The 9,708-nt window shown below is 40.3% G+C and overlaps 1 long non-coding RNA gene across 1 annotated transcript; it reads left to right on the forward strand.

Moving 5' to 3' along the window:
- The first annotated feature begins 241 nt into the window (after window positions 1–241).
- On the forward strand, window positions 242–8,831 carry LOC145442342 (uncharacterized). The gene is made up of 3 exons (XR_013916030.1): window positions 242–647; window positions 1,446–1,513; window positions 7,667–8,831. It is a non-coding gene; the product is annotated as an uncharacterized LOC145442342 (long non-coding RNA).
- The last annotated feature ends 877 nt before the right edge of the window (window positions 8,832–9,708 follow it).

A 9,708-nucleotide genomic window follows, 5' to 3' on the forward strand; every position in this document is an offset into this window, starting at 1 on the left:
TGGTTACTGTGGATATCAGATCAAGACTATTCCGCGCCAATGGACAATTGGCAATATATATATAGACACTATCAATGGTCTCGGTAAACATACGGCGGTCATTTTCTGCCAAGGTATTATTTGGTAACACACTTCGCGAAATCGTATGTTGGCCGGAACGTCAAAAGTCTTGGTGTGTCGTGGAACGGTAATGCCTGGCGCTGGAATGCCTATTTTTTTTAATGAATGATGCGTGTTTTCTACTTGCGCTGAGGGAACACATATTACAAAGTTGACAGCTAAGTGCAGCGAATCACGCATAGCGCGAAGAAAATTTTGAAGTTGTAGGAAATCTCCCACATTTGTCTCTATAATATATTTTGAATTGCGAAGTAATTTTTTTAGCCACCTTCGATCAGGAGCCTCCAATTAAGAGTTTGGGGTGCGCCTGTTTCGTCCATGGTGAGCATGTTGGGTGTCCAGGCCAGACCTCATAAGTGTGCTTGTGCTTATTGAATTATATTGTATGATGTTCCAATATTGCACAGTATTCAGGGTTGTATTTTTATAACGATCGACAGATTTATGAATATGAAAATAGCTATTCGTGCGGCGATCTTCCTACTAGTATCTGCAAGCGTGATGGCGATAGAAGTCCGCAGATGCAAGTATGTACCATCTGTTATGTATACTCAGGCTGATAGTGCATTCGTACAGCTGCTGTTGTGAGAACACTATGGGCTGAACATGAATGCATGCAAAAATCATGAGCTCGGACTCAAGTTTAAATGTGATGTCGCACAAGCAATGGTATTGTATATAAAGAAGATGATACATACTACGACTCTATGGAATGATCCTGTCTTCATGTAGCTAAAGCCCTGAAGTATTCACAGTATGTTATGTAGCCTACTTCAGATCAATCAGGAAAGTGTTCATTTTTAATTTTCGTGCTTTTCAACCAGAAGTTCCACAAATTTTAGAAGGTTTTCCAACTTTAAATACATCTATCAATTGTCTAGGATGTAATGCAAACACATGCCGCGCATGACACCCGTAAATTTTCCTAAAATATTCGAATCAAATATATTTTAAGCAGTTTCCATACCGCCATCGATTCAGATCTATGAATAATATTTAGGTATTGCAGTGACGTGTGCTGCAAATATGCCATCACCTTCTCGACACATGCATATTTTACCAAAATCTAGAATTGCATAGATAAACTCAAGCATATATCTGTACTGATGTAGAATGGCGATGCAAACAGATTTTAAGCAATTAGGTGACGCGCGTGACAAATGTATTACGCCATTGTCAACGGAAGTCATATTATATTATAGCCAAATTCCCAATCGGATAGGAATTGCGCCATATGCAGCCTTGTGTATACGGACAGCCTTCAGTGATCATGTACTATAATGACAGTGCGCTGGTATCTGACGTTGACAAATTTATACTTACAGTCATCCAGTCAGCTGTCGCAGGGATTACATATACAATCCGCTTACACAGCGAATTCTGGATAATCGAGGTGAGTATTTGACGGATTTTAATGGATGATCTCGTCAAACCATGTACCAGATTTTTATCATCGCTAACATGGCGTTTATGATACCGTGTTTACATCCGGCATTTTACTAGTCCCCTCGGGATCGTATGCAATCGCATTGTGTCAAACTTTTAAAAATCAAGTTTTATGTCAAAGAAATGTCATTCCCATTCACTCGTATTCAAGACGTGAACTGTAAATACAACAACTTCGGGGATGAGGCGCGCAATATGTTGAAGAATATGAATGAAAGCATACATACGTGTAGATTTTTAGAAATTCGCAACTGCAACAATCAATACATGTTGATGTGGCCAGTTTATTACACTCGAATCGTTTTGACTGACTCTCATCAGGAGCAAACGTCTTTCCATACGGTTAAACCATTGCTTTTTAACCTGTGGGATGGTACGCGCTTGTGCCAACGAAACAAATTGCAGTGCGGATGACGGGCGTGGCGCGAATTAGGCGAACGAAAATCGGGATGAGTGCGGATGGTAATCGTAAATAATTGTTACTTTTTCGACGTGGAATAATTCAAATAAACCAAAAAGGAAATTCAAGTGCATTAGTTCCCTAACTTTTGTCGTCACGGCGCAATTGTAAAAACTGGTTTGACTTGACCGCACCACTAATCGTAGCGTTTGCAATAACTTGGTCTCGAATCGGCAGTAGTGAATTAATATTGCGCACTATAATTATTATGTAATCTGGTTCGCAAGCGGTGTAGTGGCAGGTACTCCGATACAGCAGTCGTTTTCAAACTTTTTGACCTCGCGGACCGGTAAAACTTAAAAACAAATGTCGCGGCCCGGTAAACCTTCAAAAACCAAAATAGACCCTATATTTAATTACGATAACTGTAAGCAACTGAAATGTAATATTGTAAGGTTCATTTAACGTGTCTTTTTGGTAGAAGATATTCAAAGTCATTCAGGCGAGGTTCGCGAAGTCCTGTTAAACCTCAAAAACTTGATCGAGATTTTTCGCTATCCTTGGTAACATTAGAGACTGTTTGCCAGGCTATATTATACTGCCAGTATCACTTATTTGCACTCTAGGAATTTAGTGACGTTTGTTTGAAGGTCTTCCGCAGCTTTCACATATAGCTTGACCGAAACCAGTTGTAGGCTACTTTTAAACCGTTTCGTACATGACTTCCGCAATTGTGGAACGCCCAAAGTAAACCATGAAATCTCTATAACCACACAATACATGAATATTAGGGATTGTGCGAACCCTTGAAAGGTCACGTTCGCGTGAGCGCGAACCTTGTTGAAAGGCTCTGTGTGAACGCGAACGCAAACCTTATGACGTCACGTGACGTCGTATTGCTAATTCCAACCCTACATGTCGTTGAAGTGATATATTATCAAATGAAGCAATAAAATGCTATTAATCCCACAAAATCAATATCGTCCGTCGCTTTGTCTACAATTTCGACGAGGACCTGCGGGGGAATAACCTTACGCCGTAACGGTTGATTCCTGACCGGACAATATATTCGGCATCTGACTATTGCGACATTGATATTGAGAAGAGTTTAAACGGGTTTCTACACTGATATTACCCCATATACATGTTATACAGTAGCCAGAACCCTATAATCGCACAAAGTTGGTTTTTATGATACAATAAACATATCAAATCAAGATGGATCAAGTACGCTTGCTTGATTTTTTACATTAGACAACGATTTATTCTTTATATTGAATGAATTTGAATAAGCATCATTCGCTGACTACCTACATGTACTGTGTTTCGTTCTTGATATTATGTGATTGCTGGTCGAGCTGACAGCAGAGGGTCACTAAATATTCACAATCGGAGTGCTGAATATTTCGAGCACACCTTTGTTTGTAACAATGTATGTACAATTTTTGAGATTGGCAAAGTGTATGCTCGCTTAGTGTTGATGTTTTTTATGCTGCCAGCGCCTTGCATAGACTGGTCTGAAGTTGAAATTCAAAGAATTTAAACCAGAGATGTAATGTTGATGTGATAAATTGTAATACATGAAAAACGTTTACAGTGCAAAACCTACCAAGGTTCGTTTGTGAATGTGAACCTCTAATTTCACGTTCACGCCATCCCTAATAAATCTACGTTCTGAACTTCTCAATAAGCGTCCATATTCATGCATTTTGGAAATGAGACATAAAATTCCAATATCTGTCGCGGACTGGCAGGAAACTTGCCACTGACCGGCGGTTGTGAACCGCTGCTATACAGTGCATTAGCACGTCTGACCCTGTGAGACGCGCGAAAACTGGCGTCAAATTCAGCTTCCTTTCTCTGAACAGTTAACAATCATCATATATCTTTGATAACAGCTCGATTAGCATGAGGCACGAAGATAGGTAAATATCATCATTAAAGACTCACATTGGCAAGTTACTGTAAATGCTAATTTTTCGCCTTTAGGGACTCTTAGGGAGTGGCTCTTAAACATTTTATACCGCGACCCAAATCATAGTTATAGTTGAACCTCGTGACGCAGGCTTCGCAATTGGTAAGGGATGGATTTTTAATGTCAGTATGCTTCGTTTTCGGGCATGTAGCACGACGCTTAGACAACCCAGCAGTTGCTGGCAATGTAATCCTGTAAAACAGGGGTCACCAACACGCGGCCCGCGAGGTCGTATTTTGCGGCCCGCGACTTGATTTGAGATTTCGGAAGAAAGCTCAGAAAACCATTTTGAAATCCTGAAATTGACTACAGTTTCAGCATACTGTTGTTGTTTTTGATTCAAAATAAGCTATTCTGTGTCCAACATCACTATTCGTCACTAGCTAAAACGGCTTTGGCGATAGCAACAGCACTCCATCGATTGAGAATAATCAGCTGATATGAGCGTGCTGGGCATATTGCCTTGACGTGCAATGGCCCAAGCACTGCCAAGGCCGAGACGCTTAGAAAACGGCATAGGGCAGTGGTTCTCAAACTAGGGGGCGTGCCCCTCTTGTTGGGGCGTGAAAGCATCTGAAGGAGGCGCGAAGCTGCGGTCAACTGAAAAAAATTTCGCGCTGTGCGCGATTGACATTAAATTCAGTTTTTGTGTATAGTCCGGTATTCATATTATAGAATTCCCTCATCAACAGTCATAACCTTCCATGCGATCAAACTATCCATTGGGATTGCCGGCATTCTGGTTGCATTTTGTGACATGACGATAAAGGGGAGCGAAATTTTTCAGTATCATAAAGCGGGGCGTGTCTAAAGAAGTTTGAAAACCACTGGCCAGTCACTTAGGGCTTCCCCACAAGATCAATCTTTACGTGAAGATGGTCTTTCAACTGAAGTAACGTATCTCGCTAGCCCCAATATCGATATTCCTTAGTCGCTGAAAAGCGTTTCTAGGTATAGTGCACAGCTCAGAGTTCAAAATAAAATGAAATTGATGATAATGATTTTCGTTGTATTTGTATTCCTTTATTAAAATATTACTTTTTTTGTGGTCACAATGCCCATCGCCTATGTTAGTTATCACGGTGTTGTACTGACGTACAGTTTTAAAACGTGGTTGCCTAGTTTATATCGATATTGAATTCACGCGGCCCGCGGCCGCTACGAAATTTGAAAAGTGGCCCGCGATCCGTTTTGAGTTGGCGACCACTGCTTTGAAACATGCCGTGTGTCACACACGATTTCAAATTGCAATGCATTATTTTCTCTGTGGATCGCATTTGTACTGAGGGGCTCAGACTGCAAGGACGGGAATATTGGAAGCCGACCTCTTCGACGGCCCGACATATCACTTTCTAAAGTTTGAGCCAATCGGAACGGTGGATTGCGAGAAGCGAGAAGAATTTTTGTTTGTTGCACGAAAATCAACAAATATTACATGGGTTTAGTGTACACATCAGAAGCCACGGTGTTGGGTACTATGACCAATAAGACGAGCAAGACACGCATAAAATATGGCTTGATCGTGTAAATGTGCCGACCTTAGTATTACACAAAGTGATACGAATTTATGATAAGATGCCCGACGGGTTTCTCTGGAAATTACCGTTTAATACATTTGAGATGCTTTAGTGCAGATGTGTGCAACTAATAGGTGCGGGCCTATGAGTCACATTCATTTCGAGGCCAAGCCCATCTGCATGGGGAACATGAAGACGCAAATATTTTACCAACATACTGCTGGGAAATTGCGGTGTCAAAATGATGGGTGGCAACAAAACCGTAGCCACAATGACCAAAACTTTGTAGCCAAAACTTTCTATATTGATATGGAAGATCGTTGAAATGGCCGACAGTCGTCCCCGAATAGTCCCGTCCTTGCAATCTGAGTAGACATTTTTAGTAGTACAAACGCGACATTCAGAGGAAGATAATTCTCCTAATTTGAAATCGCGTGCGTCAAACGTGCATCGTAGAGGTGTGTTGCGTACAATTGTAGTATGCGTGTTTTCTGTGTCATACATGCCCGTATAATCGTATCATACTAATGTTAAATTTGTATTCTTTTTGATGTGTGAGGCTTGGGTCGCGAGATGCCACTAAAACCTTTGTGTCTATCAGAAAGCATGTGCCACTCGCAGAAACTACGGTTTAGTTTGCATAGGAGTGTTAGATGGTTCTGATAAAGACGTGGCCATCCAAGAACCAAAAGTTTTTGTACAAAACCCAACGACTTATTTGACCGAAAAGGATTTTAGTGCACTATAGTGGAAATGAAAAAGAGGAAAGAGAATTGTATTTTTAAAGAGACACTTGGTGGCCTAAACCGGTAGCCATACTTGTTGAGCACCCGAAGAAAAAATTGATCAGTTTCCCCATTTTCTTTTTGTATAACAATTTTCGGTTGGTTTGTGCGAATGTTTTTTCGTCACAAAAAGTGCGAATGGTGCTCCAAAAGGTTGAAAAGCATTGGGTTAACTGAATTCGAAATATAGAATGAATCATTACACTCTAAGAGTAAAAATGGCAAGTACACAGAGTCGGCAATATATAACAACGCACAAATACTTTACAGGATAAATGAATTCGGCCATAAATATCCGAATAACGATACAATAGCCTACTAATGAAGTATTACCAGGGTATTGACATGTTCTTTCCGACATGGAGGGGATCTATTGTTGCGGATATATAATGGTCGATTCATGAACGTTTACATAAAAAAGAGAGCGACCACGAGCAGCTATGGAAAGCTGTTTGCTATTATTATGTTCGGCACACTCGGGGTAGTTTAAGAGGTGCTGTTGGATGGCATAATTATGTGCTGTTATCTGATCATAGAAACGCATGGTATCGAGCGAGTATGATTTTGAGTAAGATGTGCAATCACTCTGCGGTGTCCTAGTTTCACGTGGAAGAATGACGAACCATTAGTAGCAAACGCGGAGATGTGCATCCTAAATACCGTCTGTGGCATCGTCACGTTTATCGGTAAATTATGTTATTCCGAGTAATCGCAGGCGAGGAAATGAGCTGCGTAGCCTACTTTGTAAAGCCAGGCATGAACCGAAGCCAGATTGGATATCTGGCCAGATTTTCTCATTTTAGGCCGAAGCCGGTTCGAAGCCGGATCAGTACTTTTTCTTATACGGCCGAAGTCGGATAGGCGCCGTATCAGTAATTTTCACTAAGAGGATAGCCTTACATTCCTCCACCCTCGAATCAGTGGTTTAAGTGAAATGTTAATGGAAATAAACCACATGCTAAGTCCAAGTTGGCATAATTATTACCAGACAAGGGTTGTGCTTGATCTTCGAGTTTTTAATTTCCTCTTTGCATTGTCTGGAGGCGCCAGATACACGGACGTCTATAAAAATTGATGTTGAAGGGGGGAAAGGCTTAAAACCAATGGATTAACGTTCAACTATGAATGTCTCGGTCGGTCAGAGTTTAAAAGAAAAAGGAAAACATAACTCTGCGGATTTCAATATCATGAAAAGTTAACGTACGGTATTAGTTAATGCGAAACGATGACTAAATAACCCATACGAATAATATAATCATATTTATGCCCAAAGCTTTTCGACTGATACTTATCATGGATATCAATAAATAAATATATGTATATACTATCCAAATATATTCGGAGTTTCTGCACTGTTTCTGTAACCGTAATGCCTATATTTATGTGTGCTTTGCTTTTTGATACAATATCATTTGATCTTCAGAAGCCCCGCTCGTGCATAAGAAATGGCCGGAAAGGAAGTCGTTTCCTAGTGCAATCGATCGAATCATCTGGAAGAACATCAAGAAAGAAAAATAACAGAGCTGGCCATACACATTTTTGATGTTATTTATTGTGCATGTTTCTAGTCCCTCGTCAATTTTATTTCGTTTGTCTACGCCCTGTATAGTCTATATCCATAAGTTATTATAATATTAGAAGTGTTGTGTTTGTTGTGATTCGTAAAGGTCCATTTAAGTCAGTTGTTACCAACCGGTGGGGCATTGGGTGGTTTCTGGTGGGGAATAGACGCATTTGTTAAACATTATATACAGGGCAGTCTACATATTTACGGAGACACATTCGCGATTACCGTTACCAGTTAACTGATCTGGAATGTATGCATCGAAAATTATAAATTGAAAGTGTCCTCGGACGACGCCTAAATGTTCTATCTTTTTGGGGAATTCGTCTTCCCTTTCTCAGAAAAGGATTTAAATGCCACGAAAAATGCTATTTTTCAAAATCACCAGTTTTCTTGGAGGCTTCAGAATTTATAAAAAGTGACCTCTTTTTAGGATCTCAAAATATGGTCACCTTATTTTAAAGGGTATATAGGAATTTTGTGTAGTGGGAAATGAAGACTCCGAATAAATGTGCAGTGGGGAATGAAGATAAAAAGGTTGGGAACCACTGATTTAAATTATGGCGGTTCCGGTACACAGGTACATATACCTACTATTATTGACGTAGTTGATTTAGACCAGTGGTTCTTAACCTTGGCTCTACAGCCCCACATGAGGTGATATTGATTTTAAAGGGGGCGAATACACGCAGAGGTCGATCCGGGAGCACTGGGTCCAGGGGCTAAATTCGGTTCGCTGAAGAGAAATGGCTTTGCAGTACTCGGTGCAGCTGTTGTCGACATTGGCTCATGTGATTATAAAGTAGAACAATAGTTCTATTCATCCCTGATTTCTTGATGCAAATGTACTTCAGACAAAGTTTGTCAAATATCTAAATTTTTCGTCGTTTTTCGTATGAAATATACCAAATCTGTTTGCAACATGTTTCCATGAATGCAGTTATATTAAGTGTAATTCAGCTAAAATTAATTACTTTTAGATGGCATAGCCTATTCTCCCTTAAAACACTCCCATCATGCTGTATAGGGATATTTTCTACCAAATGTATCGAACTTTGTATCTTGCAGAGTACAGCGTCTCGAAATCGGATATCGAGGTACAAAGAATGCTATCCCTTTGTACATTAGACATACTTTGAAGTTTCTTTAATTTTTCTTTCTTCCTACCTTGGTCGAGTATGACCTGCCCAATTCAGAGCTTTCCAGAGGAACCAGTCATATTGCAGTAGTCACTTTTCCACTAGTCTCGCTTAATGGCGATAGTACCAAACACACTGACCTTGGATACGTGCAAAATAACCCCAGAAGACCGCATCAGGTGTGAAGAAATTTTTGTTGTTGCAAGAAGAAGTCGAATACCTAGGTGTTAGAGGTGTATCAAGGCACCTCTCCGCCACGTTATCCGCGTAAGCATTGTCGACATACAAATCGGCAGCTGTGGAATCAAAATAAAGAATATCGGCCTGGTGTAAATGACCATTGTAGTTGAAGAACGACATGAATACCACGAGACAGCAACATGGTGCTATAAGAGTTATTTTGAAAATGTACATGGGGTGCGAGAAATGTTTTTGAAAGCCGGAGGACTACGAGCGTAAAAACGGTAACGAAACACTAATTTGCAGTCTTACAAAGTTAATGCGGGGTAACTATACAGAACATCTGATAGAGCGATAGGCCTACTGGCAAAAGCAATAAGCGAATTGTATTTATTGTTCTGTTTGTGATAGCTAGTGAGAGAGCTGACACAGTTTTTTCTTTCGAGTTCTTTGAATCTTGGTCGAGAGTGAGTCGAAGGCAAACGCGAAAATTAATAACACCTATTTTTATAGACACGTATGCACATTGAACACCTCACCATCCCCATGAATGATCTTAACAACCTGATATGCCGGAGACAT

The sequence above is a fragment of the Botryllus schlosseri genome, chromosome 1, assembly GCF_051294905.1.
Source record: "Botryllus schlosseri isolate E-star chromosome 1, Bs_hap1, whole genome shotgun sequence".
In the NCBI taxonomy this organism is placed as follows: domain Eukaryota; kingdom Metazoa; phylum Chordata; class Ascidiacea; order Stolidobranchia; family Styelidae; genus Botryllus; species Botryllus schlosseri.